Consider the following 16,300-nt stretch of genomic DNA (forward strand, 5'->3'; position numbering starts at 1 on the left):
TTCCTCTCTAGCAGAATTCTCACTTTGCTCAAAGGATGCGGCACTTTCCCCTACAGCCCTGCCCCCAGGGGCAGCCAGAGCTGCAGCGCAGGCAGCGTTTAAGAGGAGGACTGGAGACTCAATTCTTTCATTTTGTTATGTTTTGTTTTAATTTTTTTTAATATCAAATTTATTGTCAAATTGGTTTCCATACAAAACCCAGTGCTCATCCCAAAAGGTGCCCTCCTCAATACCCATCACCCACCCTCCCCTCCCTCCCACCCCCCATCTACCCTCAGTTTGTTCTCAGTTTTTAAGTGGAGACTCAATTCTTAAAGAAAGCACCATAGCATAGGAGAAAGGTTATGTGCTTTTGAGTCAGTGACATCAGGGTTAGGATGCTGACTTTTCCTCCACTGGCCAGTGGGACTTTGGGCAAGTTACTTAACTTCTCTGAGCTTCAGGTTTCTCATGTATAAAATGGAGATAAAATTAGTAACTACCACATAAGATCATGCAAAGGATTAAATCAAACAAAGTGACTTCACAAAGCAACATTTCTCATTGGGAATATTAGTGACCATAGTCACAATCAGTTTGGAGATGTGGCTAGAAATAGCTTAAACTATGAAAATATGTGAATGATTTAATGAATAAAAATTTTTTACAATACTTAAGATTTTCCCTATAAAGAATGTCACTATTATAGTCAATTGTTCTTTCTTGGGAAGGGAAAGCAGTGCAGTTACAGCGCATTGGAAATATGAGCCCACAGCCAGGAGTGGGTCAGGTATATGCATACTCATATGCATACTTGTGTTCATTCCAGAGAAAAATTAGGAGAACAGGTGTTTTACAGGCTAGAACTCAGCAGTAAATAATATATGAATGCTGGACCCTGGATAGCAATCACAATGGGTCTGTGATTACCTCAGTATTTTACCCTGATCATGACAGTCTCCAAAGAAAAAGGAAATGCAGTGAAGAAGGAGGGAGAAACAGGATTTAAGGGTTGTCATAAAAACAATTAAACCATATGAGCAACTGTCATGTAATTAGCAACTTGCCTTTCTGTGTGACCTAGGGGAATGTCTCTAGTTTTTCTCTGTCCTGTTCTTCATTCCCTCAAAAACATGAAAACAAGGGAGTTGGATTGGAGGTTTCATAACATCTCTCTCAGTTCTGCATCTCCTGAGCTGATGACATAACAACCCCAAACTTTAAAATTCCCATCTAGCACAGTCTTAGAATGACAGGGGAGCAGGTAATACTTAAAGATGAAGTCATTTCCTTAGCATGTGGAAGTGAGGCTGTGCGATTTGCCATCTGGAGGGAGGTCCTATGGGTTCAACTTTTACCTAAATCTTTCCTGTGAATAATTGCCATTTATGTTTCTGACATGTGTAATTACTTTTTCTTGGCCTTCAAATTTGAGATCACGGCGGGGGCGGTGGGGGGCAGTGCCTGAATGGCTCAGTCAGTTAAGGCTCCAACTCTTGACTTTGGCTCAGGTCATGATCTCATGGTTTGTGGGACTGAGCCCCATGTTGCCTTCTGCACTGACAGTATGGAAGCCTACTTGGGATTCTCTCTCCCTCTTTCTCTGCTCCTCCCCTGCTTGCTCTCTCTCTCTCTCAAAATAAATAAACATTTAAATATAAAGAAATATAAAGAAAGAAAAAAAGAAAGAAAGAAAGAAAGAAAGAAAGCAAGCAAGCTTGAGATCATTGGGTTTTTGTAGTGCTTTTATCTAAACAAGAGTCAACCAGTCATCTTTTCACAGACTTACACACAGATAAGTAGGAATATTTACTCTAAGCACCTTAATGGTCCTTCCAAAAAAGAAGTATTCAAAAGAAACACAATTTCTCAGTTGTGACACTACATGTCCCCAATTATCAATTTTGTTTTAGGATAAAAGGATGGAGGACATTAAAGAATTTTGGTGCTAGTTTTATTCAAAAATTTTATAATTATATCAGTCACTCAAATTCCACTCTACTTAATACTGGTTCAGATACATATATATAAATATGGTATTGGATCTTCTTACACAGTGAATGGCAAAGACATTTTCTCTCTAAAATCTAAAATAGTACTTTAAAGAAATATAGGCCAGGGTCGCTTGGGTGGCTCAGGAGGTTAAGCGCCCAACTTTGGCTCAGGTCATGATCTCATGGGTTGTGAGTTCAAGCCCTGTGGCAGGCTCTGTGCTGACAGCTCAGAGCCTGGAGGCTACTTCAGATTCTGTGTCTCCCTCTCTCTCTGCCCCTCCCCTGCTCGGACTGTTTTTCTCTCTCTCTTTCAAAAATAAAAATAATTTAAAAAAATTTAAAAAGAGAGAAATAAAGAAATATAGGCCAAAGAGCTCCAGTGAAATCAGCTCTGTGATATTCCATATAGCTAAGTCTCTTTTAAAGATTGGGTTTAAGGGGCGCCTGGGTGGCTTGGTCAGTTAAGCGTCCAACTTCGGCTCAGGTCATGATCTCACGGTCCGTGAGTTCGAGCCCCGCGTCGGGCTCTGTGCTGACAGCTCAGAGCCTGGAGCCTGTTTCAGATTCTGTGTCTCCCTATCTCTCTGCCCCTCCCCTGTTCATGCTCTCTCTCTGTCTCAAAAATAAATAAACGTTAAAAAATAAAAATAAAAAATAAAAATAAAGATTGGGTTCAAATGTCTCTACATGGATTTTCAAATGACTAGGATATCTAGGATATTCTGTCCACTATAGAGGAAGCAGCAATCTGGTTACATAGGAGTTGGCTAAAACATACTCCACATTTACCCAGGTGCAGGCAAGTGCCTCAGGGAACTAGGACACAGGCTGAAGGAGTTTATGATAGGTTCTCTCCACTGCTGGGGGGTCATTACCCATGCCAGTCACCTCAAACACAATGGCTCCTCACATCTCTGATATGTGTCTACTCATCCTAGAGATCTACTTTCCAAGTAAGTCCCTGGAAAGGCAATTGTGTTATAACTTCTTCTACATCATTCTCCTTGGAATACCTCCTGCAATTTTACAGAGCAAACCTAACCATGATCCACATTACCTCTTTTTTACGAGTTAACATTGCTAAGAAGGCACAGTTCAGGGATTAAGCATATTAAATGTAATTACAGGTTTCCTCTGATAAAGCAAATAGTTTATTTATGCAATCCATCAAGCACCTCTCTATTCTAGTTTAAGATATTATTTCATTAGTGCTTAAAATATGCAGGTTTTGTGGCAAATTATTCTGCTTTCACTGACAATATCTCTATAATCGATTCAATCGGTTGTCCACACTGGAAGGGCTTTGTTTTTTGTTTTGTTTTTCTACATATGCAACACATTTCTTGGGCTTGTAAAAGTGATACATATGTACAATAGAACATTTTAAAACTACAGAAAAGGGAAAGTAATAAAAAGTGCTTATAATCCCTTTGTCCAGAGATAATAAATTTTGACATTTTGGTATACTTCTTACTTTAATTGCCTATCATTTTACAAGGTTTCATCTACATTCTTTAGAGCAATCATGGTTTCCGAAAACTCTCTTCTCAGCTCTCAAATTTATATCAGGAGACTAATACATTTTCTTTGGCTGAAGTGGACTAAGGAGTTGAAGCATCACAAGTGAGAGGAAAGAGAAAATAGAGCTCAGAATCCTTGTTTCAGTTATGAACTTATTACAGCAAAGAATTAAATGGCCCCCTTCAAAGTCATTCCCAGAAGCCTCTCCTCTCATGACTTCATTAGTATCTGATTCTTATCTTAGAGAAGAGAAGATTTATGAGAGTTAACTACTAATACTATTGTCAAAGTCAGCACAACTCTTTTTTATCTTGCATTTGGATAAAATGCCACCTCTCATTTTATTTTGTGGTACCAGGCTATCCCCTCATTACTTTCCCTGACTCTGAGCCCTCTGGGTATCCTCTCTTTGCCACTCAAATCTCCTCCTACACTAGTGACTACTTACATCAGCCTTGGGCAGCCCAGGAGACATGAAATAATATGGATTGATACTTGTCAAAAGAATAACTGAATATAAAATATTCTCAAGAGGGAGACTAATCTGAACTATGGAAAAATCCACAGATTTTTAAAGTGTAACTCTAACACAGCTATATACACAATAAAATATCATGTCCGAGATCCTACCAAAATCATGTGAATAAACAGAACAATGTGTGTTTGGTATAATAATAGTTATATGTGAATAAAAGGTATATCAATGGAACCCATGCTTTCAAGAGGCATTAAAAAACAGTCTGTATAAGAAATATCATGGTAAATTTTACTGTATTAAGCAAACTTACCTGGTTTTAAACTTGATGAGTCACCCAGTGATTTGTTGGTGATGAGCTTCCCGTCGTTTTAAAAATTGGAGCACTGGATGAATTTTCAACTGCCAAAGGGCATAGGCATCAACAATTGCCAACTGGATCATGACAAACATTCAACAGTCTGCCAAAAAAATAAGAAATATGGACCAACATTTTGTATATATTTACAGCACTTTGTATTTTTGAGTAAGTATTTTTTAATAAAAGTTTGGCATAAAAATGTCTTATTTTAAGAACTCAATTTCATAGTAGTAGATGATAGTGATTATTTGATGTTTTTAATCTTATAATATGAATAAATCAAAAGTTGTCAGTCATGTGTCAGTCTCTCATTTCTATTTCTTTTTTTTTCTTTCTTTTTTTTTTTTTCAGAAAATTAACTGCTCTATAAATCCCAAGGTCTGGGAACCATTAGACTGTCTGACTTCTATAATTTCTCTAAATTCTCACAGTATACCATTGCATATTTCTAGATATTAAAGGTAATAAGGATATATATATAACTTTAATTTTTCTGTAAAACCCAACACTATTAGTCTTAACATTCCTTAAAGTTGTTTGCTTAAATGACCAACAGGGGGTATATGAAAGGTGCTCAACATCACTAATCATCAGGGAAATGCAAATTAAAACCACAACAAGGTATGAGTCCTATCTATAAGGATGACTGTCATCAACATAAGAGATAAGTGCTGACAAGGATATGGAGGAAAGAAAACCTGTGTACTGTCAGTGGGAATGTAAACTGGTGCAGCCATTATGGAAAACAGTATGGAGTTTCCTTCCTCAAGAAATTAAAAAATAGAGCTACCATATGACCCATAAATCCCACTTAAGGGTTAAATACCTAAAAGAAATGCACTCATTATCTTGAAGAGATATCTGTACTCCCATGTCCATTCCAGCAACATTCTCAATAGCCAAGATACAAAAACAACCTAGTTGTACTTCACTAGATGAATGGATAAAGAAGATGCAATATTTGTGTGCATGTGCGCACATACACACACACACAGAATATTTTTCAGCTGGGAAGAAGAAGGAAATCCTGACATTTGCAACAATGTGGATGAAACTGAAGGACATTATGCTAAGTGAAGTAAGTCAGACAGGGAAAGATACATATGATATGATCTCACTTATATGTGGAATCTAAAAGTTAAAAAAAGTCAAGCTCACAGAAACGGAGAATAGAATGGTAATTACCAGGGCCTGGGGTGTGGGGGAAATATGCTGGTCAAAGGGTACAATCTTTAGTTACGATATGACTAAGTTCTGGGGATCTAATGTACAGCTGGGTAACTATAGTTAATGACAATTGTGTTGTATAATTGAAATTTGCTAAGAGTAAATCTTAAGCATTCTCACCACACATACACAAAAGGTAACTATATGAGGTGATGGATACATTAATTAACCTTATTATGGTAATCATTTTACAAATTATATATATATATATATACATATATATATATATATATGTATGTGTATATATATATTCATATATATATATATATATATATATATATATATCAAATCATCACACTGTATACTTTAAATATACATGACAATTTTGTCAATTATTCCTCAATAAAGCTGGAAAAATAAAGCTGTTTGCTTTCATAGTTGGTCAAAATTTTTATCCTGCAATCTGCTTTATCCCAATAATTTGTTTAAGAGACTAACTGGATTAAAATTGGCTTTTTAACCGGTTTGTTAACTTTTTTTAAGTTCAGAAACCACGTCTCTGAAAAGTAACACACCCACTGATATAGCAGACTACAAAGCACATTAATTTAATCTCATGCTATGAGTTGAGCATTATTACATTTTAGAAGACAGACTTTGAAAAACTAAATAATTTCTGAGGTTCACTATGGCCTCCCCCAGATGATTCTCATGCTTCCATCACACATGTATAAGCTTCTATTAATTTAAACATTTTTTATCCATCCCATTGTGCTTAATTTTTACATAATGGATTCAAGTTATAATACAGAGGAATTATTTCAGTGTTCCATAAAACACTCATTAAAATTGTCTTTTGTTTCTATTGATATATTGTTTTCATTTGTTTTTGAGTACTCTTCGAATTAAAAATTGGGCCTTCCTTTGTGGCTCATTTATCCACAATATATGTTCAATGAAATGTATTTCAGGACAATTAAAGTTATTATAATGCAATGCATCTTCTGATTCATAAGCAATATAAACTGAAAGAACTTACTCCCTTTTTAATAGCTTTCAAATACCAAAATATTACAAGTAACTACAATTGGGGCTTGCATACATTTTATCCCATTAACTTTGGTGTATTTTCATAGTCTAATAATTGAAATTAAGCTCTTTTCAAGTTGGTGAAAGACAGTTTTTCTTTGCTCTATGAAATGATCCATTCTTCCTATTGCATAATCACCCCTTCCATGAAGACTGCCAGGCCTTCTCTCCCATTCTTCCCCACCCTTGATGCTTTTTCCCACTGCTCCAACATCCATTCCTGCTACTCTACATCCAAAACACATCCTGGATCTATCCTGTCCTTTCCATCCCCAGAGCTACCACACTGACTTAAGGAATGTCATCACTTGCTTGCCTTAATGTTCAGGCTTCCAAACTGGTCTCCTCCATTTCCAGGCAATTCTCCACACTGAACCTGGACTAATCTTATTGTGATATATGTATTGTGATTCTATCCTTCATCTGTTTAAACACGTACAGTGGTTTCCCACTGTGTTCTTCACTAAATGTAATGCCCTTCAATGGCCTCAAGTCTCCATGCTACAGCCCCTCCTACCACTTCCACCTCTTCTGTTCACCTCCTCTCTTTTCCCTCTATGCTCAAACCCACTAATCCCCTGAGCTTTTGGCTCCTCCACTCCACCAAGCTAATTCCTCAGCACCTTTGCCCACGCTGTTCCCTAGGTCTGGAAAGTTCTTCCTTTGGATCTTTTTATTGGACTGGCTTTTTCTCATCATTCAGAGCTCAACTTCCTCCAAAAGGCCTATTTTAGAAACATTCCCACCCTGTCTCTCTGTAAAACAATCGTGTTTAATTTTCTTACAGCCTTTCCTTTATCACTGTCCGCAATCATTTTGCTTCTTGATTTGTTTATGGACTTCCTAATGGTTTCTCCCCCTAAGAGAATGAAAGTTCCATGAAAGCAGAGCCTTATCTGTCTTACTCACCATTTTACCTTTCCCTAGTGCCTAAAATAGAACCTCATTATGACCTTCATGGGTCAGAGGCGCTTTTGCCTTCCTGGGCTTTTTTCTCCATAAAAAAAATATTAAAAATTGAAAGTAAAAGACCTATACTCTAAAAATGATAAAACACTGATGAAAGAAATTGAAGACACACAAACAAATGGAAAGATATTCCATGCTCATGGACTGGAAGAACCAACAGGGTTAAAATAGTCCACACTATCCAAAGCAATCTGTAAATTCAATGCAATCCCTATTAACCTACCAACAACATATTTCATAAAATTAGAACAAATAATTCTAAAATTTGTATGGAACCATTAAAGACCCCAAATAGCCAAAGCAGTCTTTAAAAAGAACAAAGTTGAGGGGTGCCTGGTTAGCTTAATGGTTGAACATCCCAGTATTGATTTCAGTTCAGGTCATGATCTCACTGTTCGCCATATCAAGCCTGCATCAGGCTCTGTGTTCATAGCACGGAGCCTGATTTGGATTCTCTCTCTCCCTTTCTCTCTGTCCCTCTCTCTCTCACAATCCCAGATTTTAAGATATACTACAAAGCCGTAGTAATCAAAACTGTATTGTAATGACATAAAAATAGACACACAGATCAAGGGAACAGGAGATTCCACAAACTCACAGTTACATGGTCAATTAATCTATGACAAAGATGCAATAATATACAATGGGGAAAAGACAGTCTCTTTAACAAATGGTGATGGCAAAACTGGACAGCTACATGCAAAAGAATGAAAATGGACCACTTTCTTACACCATACACAAAAATAAACTCAAAAGGATCAAAGATTTAAATGTGAGAACTGTAAACATAAAATTCCAAGAAGAAAACATAGCTAGTCATTTGTTTCACATCAGATACACAAACATTTTTCTAGATAATGTCTTCCCAGGCAAGGAAAATAAAAACAAAATTAAACTATTGATTACACCAAAATAAAAAGCTTTTGCACAGCAAAGGAAACCATAAAGAAAACAAAGAGGCAACCTACTGATTGGGAGAAGATATTTGCAAATGATATAAGTGATAAGGAGTTACTATTCAAAATATATAAAGAACTTATACAATTCAGCACCAAATAAAACCCCCCAAAGAATTAAAAATAGGCAGACAACATAAATAGACATTTTTACAAGTAAGACAGACAAGTGGTCAACAGAAACATGAAAATATGCTTAACATCACTAATCATCAGAGAAATGCAAATTAAAACCATATGAAATATCACCTTATACCTGTCAGAATGGCTAGTATCAAAAAGACAAAACATAACAAGTGTTGGAGAGGATGTGGAGAGAAAGAAACCCTTGTATCCTGTTGGTAGAAATGCAAATTGGTGCAGCCACAGTGGAAAACAATATTGATGTTCCTCAAAAAGTAAAAGTGGAAATACCATATGGTATAGTAATTCCATTACTGAGTATTTACCTAAAGAAAATGAAAACAGTAATTCAAAAAATATATGTACCCCTATGTTTACTGCAGTATTAAATACCATAACCTTGCAAGATATAGAAGCAACCCAAATGTTCACTGATAAAAGAATGGATAAAGAAGATGTGGTATGTATGTGCGCGCGCGCACACACACACACACACACACACACACACACACACACACAAAATGGAATATTACTCTGCTCTAAAAAAAGAATGAAATCTTGCCATTTGCAACAACATGTATGATCCTAGAGGGCATAATGCTAAGTGAAATAAGTCAGTCAGAGAAAGACAAACACCATATGCTTTCACTCATATATGCAATTTAAGAAACAAAGCAAATGAACAAAGAAAAAAGAGACAAAGAAACAAAGAGTCTTAAAAACAGGAAACAAACTGATGGTTGCCAGAGGGGAGGTGTATGAGAGCATGGGTAAAAAAGATAAAGGGAATTAAGACTACACCTATCTTGATGAGCAATGAGAAATGTATAGAATTGTGGAATCATTATAGTATCACCTGAAACTAACATTACAATGTATGTTAATTATACTTGAATAAAAAAAATAAAATTTTGAAACAAAGAATTAAATTGGCATGAGACAGATTAACATGAGACAATCAGATTTAATGATGTACGTGTAAGGAATCCACATAAACATGAGAGATTCCAAAGATAATCAGGCAAAAAAAGTTATGTATGTCATCCTAAGCTAAGCAGAAGAGGGTAGAGGTCTTCAAAGGGAAGGAAAGCAATTCACAAAAGATGAAAAAGTGTAAATGTTTGGTAAACAAATATCTGATGGGCCTTGCAAAAACAATGGGACATATAGAGGACTTCAATCCAATAGATCTTGCTAAGCTCCTCCCTGTCTACCATACCTAGTTCATATTACATAATCGTTACCTATGGTGATGACTCCCTTCCTGGAACAAGCCCTCTATCTAAATTCTTTTAGGCAATTAGTGGGAAGGAAAAAAAGAAAAATTTCTTGAGCCTTCTGCTTCTTAAAAATAATCAGCCTAAAATAATCCACATGCCAAAGAGATATATTTCGGGGGGCAAATAAAAATATTAAAAATTGTGTTTTATGATTATACTGGTATAAAGACAAATATATTATATATTAAAACTTTTCTTGGACCTAAATTTTAGTGTTTTTATCCTTCTGATGGAAAAGAAATTAAAATTTCTTTGTGAGTCTTGGGCACTGTATCTCCTAATGGAAAATTCACCTGAGAACAGTACCCTGGGCATGATAGCTGCTCAGTTGTTAAGTGGATTAAATGGATGGCATGGAATTTAGGAGAGCTGGACCCTGCCTCACTCCCACATAACTGGTTAATAATCATAGTAAATCCTGTATTTGTAAATTGAGAGGGTAAAATCAGTTGGGTTTCCTTTTGTTTTCTCAACACCTTGTCTGAAATTCAATGACAGTTATGGTTTGTGCCATATCATTTCGCCTTTTATTACACACATCTACTATCTTTTATTGCCTTTGTGATTGTTTGAAGTGTTAGTCTTATCTCTGTGACTAGATTATAGAGTCCTTCAGGACTGGGATTTTATTGTATTCTTCCTTATAATGTTCCCAGAGTCTATAGCACAGGACATGTGATTAATATTTCCTGGTTATTTGTCTGATAGCAGTTTTAGGTTATTACACACATAAAAAAACATAGAAAAAATTAAACTTTAGTCAATATATAGTTGAGCACTGGCTCAAGAGAGAAATGGCTTGAAAGGAGTTAATAGGTATTCTGAAGCAGGGCTTCTCAGACTTTTTTATGTCCTGTCCTGGACCATTTGCACAGCACGTGGCTAAATGAATGAGGCTGCTTGAAGTCAGAGGTGACTCAGACCCTACCATACCATGTAGGAGATTAGTATCTCACTGCAACCATACTATGGTATATATGAAAGAACCTACCTTCTAGGTTCTTGGCTGAGACCCCTCTGTAATAAAAGATTAACAGGAGAGGGGCGCCTGGGTGGCTCAGTCGGTTAAGCGTCCGACTTCAGCTCAGGTCACGATCTTGCAGTCCGCGAGTTCGAGCCCCGCGTCGGGCTCTGGGCTGATGGCTCAGAGCCTGGAGCTTGCTTCCGATTCTGTGTCTCCCTCTCTCTCTGCTCCTCCCCCGTTCATGCTGTGTCTCTCTGTCTCAAAAATAAATAAACGTTAAAAAAAAAAAATTAAAAAAAAAAAAAAGATTAACAGGAGAAAAACAAACTAAAGTTTAATAACATGTATACCTCCTATATACACGGGAAAGACCCAGGAAAACTGAGTAACTCTAATATGGCCCAAGCTACCACCTTAAATATCTCTAGCAAAAGACAAAAGATGTTGGGGGAAGGGAGGGGGGGCGGTGGTAGGGAGTCAGTTATATGAGATTATCAGGCAAAGCACAGTTAACAAGTGTAAATAGTTAAGCAGATTTAAGTCAGTTGCTTTCTCCATTGATAATCATTTCTAGAAATTGAGTCATTCTTCTTTTCCTGGTACAGAGGAGACACCTTTACAAATGGAGATTTTCCTTGTAAGTGTAAATGTCTCTTACAAAAGGGTAACTTCTGTTATTTTTTTGCAAAAATAATCATCCTAAAATAAGCTTTGTGCCAAAGGGGCATATTTTGGAGTGGCAAATTCTGCTCACCTTCAGTGGCATAACTGCTGGAAAGCTTTCTCTGAGGTTTGCTGTAATTGCTGATGTAGAATTATTAACTAATCTCCAGCGATATGCTAGATATGTCTCCTATTGGCTGGTGAGAGCCAATTACTAAATTGAGAGGAATTCTGCCCGACCATTGTTAAAAATTAAATTATATAAAATTATACATAAATTATATTAAAATAAAGGTACGAAATTGTCAAAACATTACATTTTACATTTTACTATTATGTAATTCTTACATTTTATTGTTAACTATGTTTTTGAAATTATTTATGCCTACTATAATGTGTATGCTGGGAGCGTAATGGTGTGCTGCTTACTCAGGCTCTCCCAGCTCTGTGCTCAGTAATGGCAAATTGGTAGCTTGAAATTGGCCACGATGAAAGTATTTACCCCCATGGAAATCAGAAAAATGCTAAAAATCAGGGCTTTTTCTTTCTAAAGAACTGAATGTTAAAGATCTGCCACACCACTTTCCTTATCCTTCCTAAAGAGGCTCAAGGACAAGTAGCCCCAAAATGTGCCACTTTGGCATATGGACGATTTTGAGCAATCAAGATTCAGCAGACTCAGAAGTAACTTTCACCTCTTTTGTAAATTACCTGAAAAAATGTAGAGAAGGGCCTGGCCCAGAAAAAGAGCTATTACTAAGAGATTACATTTTTATCTGAATGACCTATCTGTATGGCAGGACAAATATCTAATTACCAAACATCTGCTCTTATCATCCTGTGAATCATCCTCCTCCCCTTTAAACCCCAGGCCCTTATCCCATTCCTTAGCTCAAGATGCCACATAAGTCTCAATTGTCTGGCTTGTCCTTGGGTCTCATATTCTTATGGACCGTCAATAAATATGTAATTACATTTGTTTTCTCTTATTAATCTGTTTTATGTTAATTTGATTATCAGACCAAAGAACCTAGAAAGATAGAATCAAATTTTTTCTCCCAAATGCATACACACGTGCACACACGCGTGCACACACACACACACACACACACAATTATACACACAGTAAGGTCTACATTGAGGACATTCTGAGGGGCTATGCAAATTGGTAGTCAACAAGAAATTTCAGTGAATGTAGTAGGATCTATGAAATTGGAGGGATGCACTGGGCAAGTCAGGAGAGGGAAAGAAAGCACTTTCAATTCAGCCTTCAATGTGGCTGTATTCCACTGCTGGTATATATCTTATTCCTACCCCCAACTCTCTACATCTCCAACCAAAACTGCTGTATTGCTATTAGGTCCTGGTAACTTTTTTTGGTGACGAATCTGGTGAACTAATTTATGCTTAGTGGTTCATAGTGCTTCAATGTATGATTTCTCCTAAATAATATACTTTCATGTCCATAAGACTCTTCCATGCCCTATCTCCTGTGAACCAGTGAGAAGAAGCCTGTTTAACTTCATATAAACCATATTGTATTTTGTCTAGTGATTTCAAAATGTCTAGAAGTTTTGAGATCTTGTCATTAGGTTAATAGTAGAAAGGAGTGATTGCTTCCTTACAATAGGAAATAGGACAGTGAGGAGGGGCTAGGAAGTAGTGGACCCACACATGAGGATGGGTCTTGCTACTAGGAGTAGTTTATCAGGGGGGCTACTTTAATACTTACCCTCCTTAGCTGTTATCTTTGCCACTATCTTACAGGTAAGAAAGCCAAGCCTCCTATAAATCAAATGACTTGCTGAAGATCGCAAGATGTCAGTCCTAAATTACTACTGCATTGTAACAATTCACTTCATAACTTAGTGGCATAAAACACTCATATTATTAGGTTAACAGAATATGTGGACTTGATATTTGAGAAAAGTTCAGCTGGGCCACTCTGTCTTGGGCTCTCTCATGAGGCCGCAGTCAGATATCAGCTATAGTGAAACTAAAAGCTGGTCTCCCTCTCTCTCTTGAGATGTACTGATAACAAGATATCTATCTAGAGCTGTTTTCCAGCTGGAACCATGGAAGGTACAGAAGAGAAGAAAAAGAAGGTTCCTGTTGTGCCAGAAACCCTTAAGAAAAAGTGAAGGAATTTCAAAATGTTGAAGATCTAGCATTTGAGAAAGATATTTGCCAAAGATGTTTCAAAAGGCAAGGTGGCAGCTTCTCTGTGAAAAAGCCAAGCATCACCACAGGGAATATAGGCAAATGTATAGAACTGAGATTCAAATGGCTAAGATGGCAAGAAAAGCTGGCAACTTCTGCAGAACCCAAAGTGGCATTTGTCATCAGCATCAGAGGTATCAACGGTGTAAGCCCAAAGATTACAGGTGTTGCAGCTTCTTCGCCTTTGCCAGATCTTCCATGGCACCTTTGTTAAGCTCAACAAGGCTTCAATTAACATGCTAAAGATTGTGAAACCATATATAGCAAGGGGATACCCAACCTTGCAGTTGGTGAATGAAATGATTTGCAAACATGGTTATGACAAAATCAATGAGAAGTGAATTACCCTGACAGATAAAACACTGGTTGTTCAATCTCCTGGTAAATATGGCATCATCTACATGGAGGATCTGAATCACGAGATCTATATTGATGGAAAACATCTCAAAGAAGCAAACAACTTCTTATGGCCCTTCAGATTATCTTCTCCACAAGTGGGGATGAAGAAAAAGTCCACCTGTTTTGTAGCAGGTGGAGATGCCGACAACAGAGAAGACCAGATCAAGAGCTTTATTAGAAGGATGATCTAAGGTATCTACTATGATTATTTCTATAATCTAGTCAGTTTAATAAATGACTACTTTCAAATTGAAACAAAAAAAAGATATCTATCTACCTACCGAGAGAGAGAGAGAGAGAGAGAGAGAGAGAGAGAGGGAGTTAGAGCTTTTCCATGTAAACTAGTTTGGGCTTCCTCATAGCATGGCAGCCTCAGGATACTTGGATTGCTTACACAATGATTTAGATTTTGGCACAAGTGTTCTTGCAAGCAAGGGGAGTCACATCACCTTTTCTGACCTAACTTCTGAGTCACACAGTGTCACTTCTGTCACATTCTTGGTTATAAGGTAGTCACAAATCCACACATTTTCAGCTAGAGGAGAATTTGACTATACCTCTTTATGTGAGAATGGCAAGATTCCAGAAATACATGTAGGATGACAGATACTGTTGTGTTCATCCTTGAAAATACTGACATTGGTGGTTATGTGACCAATCCAGAATTCAAAGCCTGAGCTGTATCATGTCAAACTGCTCGCTTTCTTGCACCATATACCATTCTCAAGGCTCCATATGTGCGTTAATGTAATAATTGTCCAAGGAAGCAAGCCTCTCAGAAGTGAGTAAATGAGGGAAAAGAGGCACACAGAAGGACCCACACCACCTTGCCCGCCCGCCACCTGCTCCTACAGCCCCGCAGTAGGGGGCTCCCAGTCATGGCCACCACCCCACAGGGAGCAGCACATCCTGCCTGCACTGCAGGTTCCGGAAGGATGACCACACCACGCCAGCATGCTGTGGGTGCTCTGCACGCAGGCACTCTATAGCCAGAGTGAGAGATCAATTTCCTCTGCTGACAACAAAACGTGTATTCTGAAAGGGTGTTTTGGAGGAGTTGCTGTGGTTTTACCAAGAGACCTACAAATGCTAGGGAATTGTCTTCCAAGGGATCGAATATCTGGGATGCCGGTGCACCCTGAGATTTCTTGGACAGCCTGGTATTCTCCAACAGAGAAGGGGATTTAGGCCCAGTTTATGAGTATCAGTAGAAAGGCATTTGGGGGCAGAATACAAAGATAAGGATTCAGATTATTCAGGTCAAGGAGTAGACCAAAAGGTCTGCAAAAGGTGAATGACACAACCAAAACCATCATCTTTCCTGTGTGGATGGAATTCAAAAGATCCTTGTCTTATGGCCCTACTTCCATGCCATGCCCTTTGCCAGTCCTAAACGGTGAACGGTGAGCTGTCCTGACAGGTCAGGACAGGAGACCTGTCCTGGTCAGGTCAGACCTGACCTCTCCTGTCCAGGTCAGGAGACCTGGACCTGGGTATGCCCTTGCACACCGCCAGCTCCACCCTGCCCATCTACATACATGATAGTACTGCCGCGAAGCCAGGTGACTTCGTATATACTTTGGGAGATGCACATATTTACCTGAAAATGCAGCTACAGCAAGAACCACTGCCTTTACCCAAGCTCAAAATCCCTTCAAAAGTTGAGACAATTGATGACTTCAAGGCTGAGGACTTTCAGATTGAAGGGTACAATCCTCACTGGACTATTAAAATGGAAATGCCTGTTTGAAGTGCTTTTAAAGGAGGGATTTGAAGGATACTCAGTCTTTAGTGGTTGGACTGAAAGCCCAGTGAAAGTTCGGTTGCCCTAAAGGAAGAAGGAACGAGGTCAAAAATCTATTGGTAAACACCAACTTTTATTCATTATTTTGTAAGGATGTTGTCACTGCAAACGTAGCCTTACTGGTTCTCTTAGTAACAAAAGGCCTTGAGTTTGGTGAACTCACAAAGGATGTGTGAAAATGCTGAGGCTGGAAATAGAGTGAAAATTTAGAGCTGCTCAGGAGAGTGAAAATTTAGAGCTGCTTAGAAACATGTTCATGCATTTCAATCCCACATTTTTATGAAGAAGTTCAGTAAATTTCAAGAATTACATATAAGCTATTCCCCTAAATGCGAG

General features: G+C 37.8%; 2 pseudogenes; both read left to right on the forward strand.

The window, feature by feature from the left end:
* The first annotated feature begins 13,616 nt into the window (after positions 1 to 13,616).
* On the forward strand, positions 13,617 to 14,351 carry LOC122213177 (annotated as a pseudogene).
* A 172-nt stretch (positions 14,352 to 14,523) lies between these two features.
* LOC122213179 lies at positions 14,524 to 15,910 on the forward strand (annotated as a pseudogene).
* Positions 15,911 to 16,300: the final 390 nt, after the last annotated feature.

Source organism: Panthera leo, chromosome A2 (genome assembly GCF_018350215.1).
Source record: "Panthera leo isolate Ple1 chromosome A2, P.leo_Ple1_pat1.1, whole genome shotgun sequence".
Lineage (NCBI taxonomy): Eukaryota > Metazoa > Chordata > Mammalia > Carnivora > Felidae > Panthera > Panthera leo.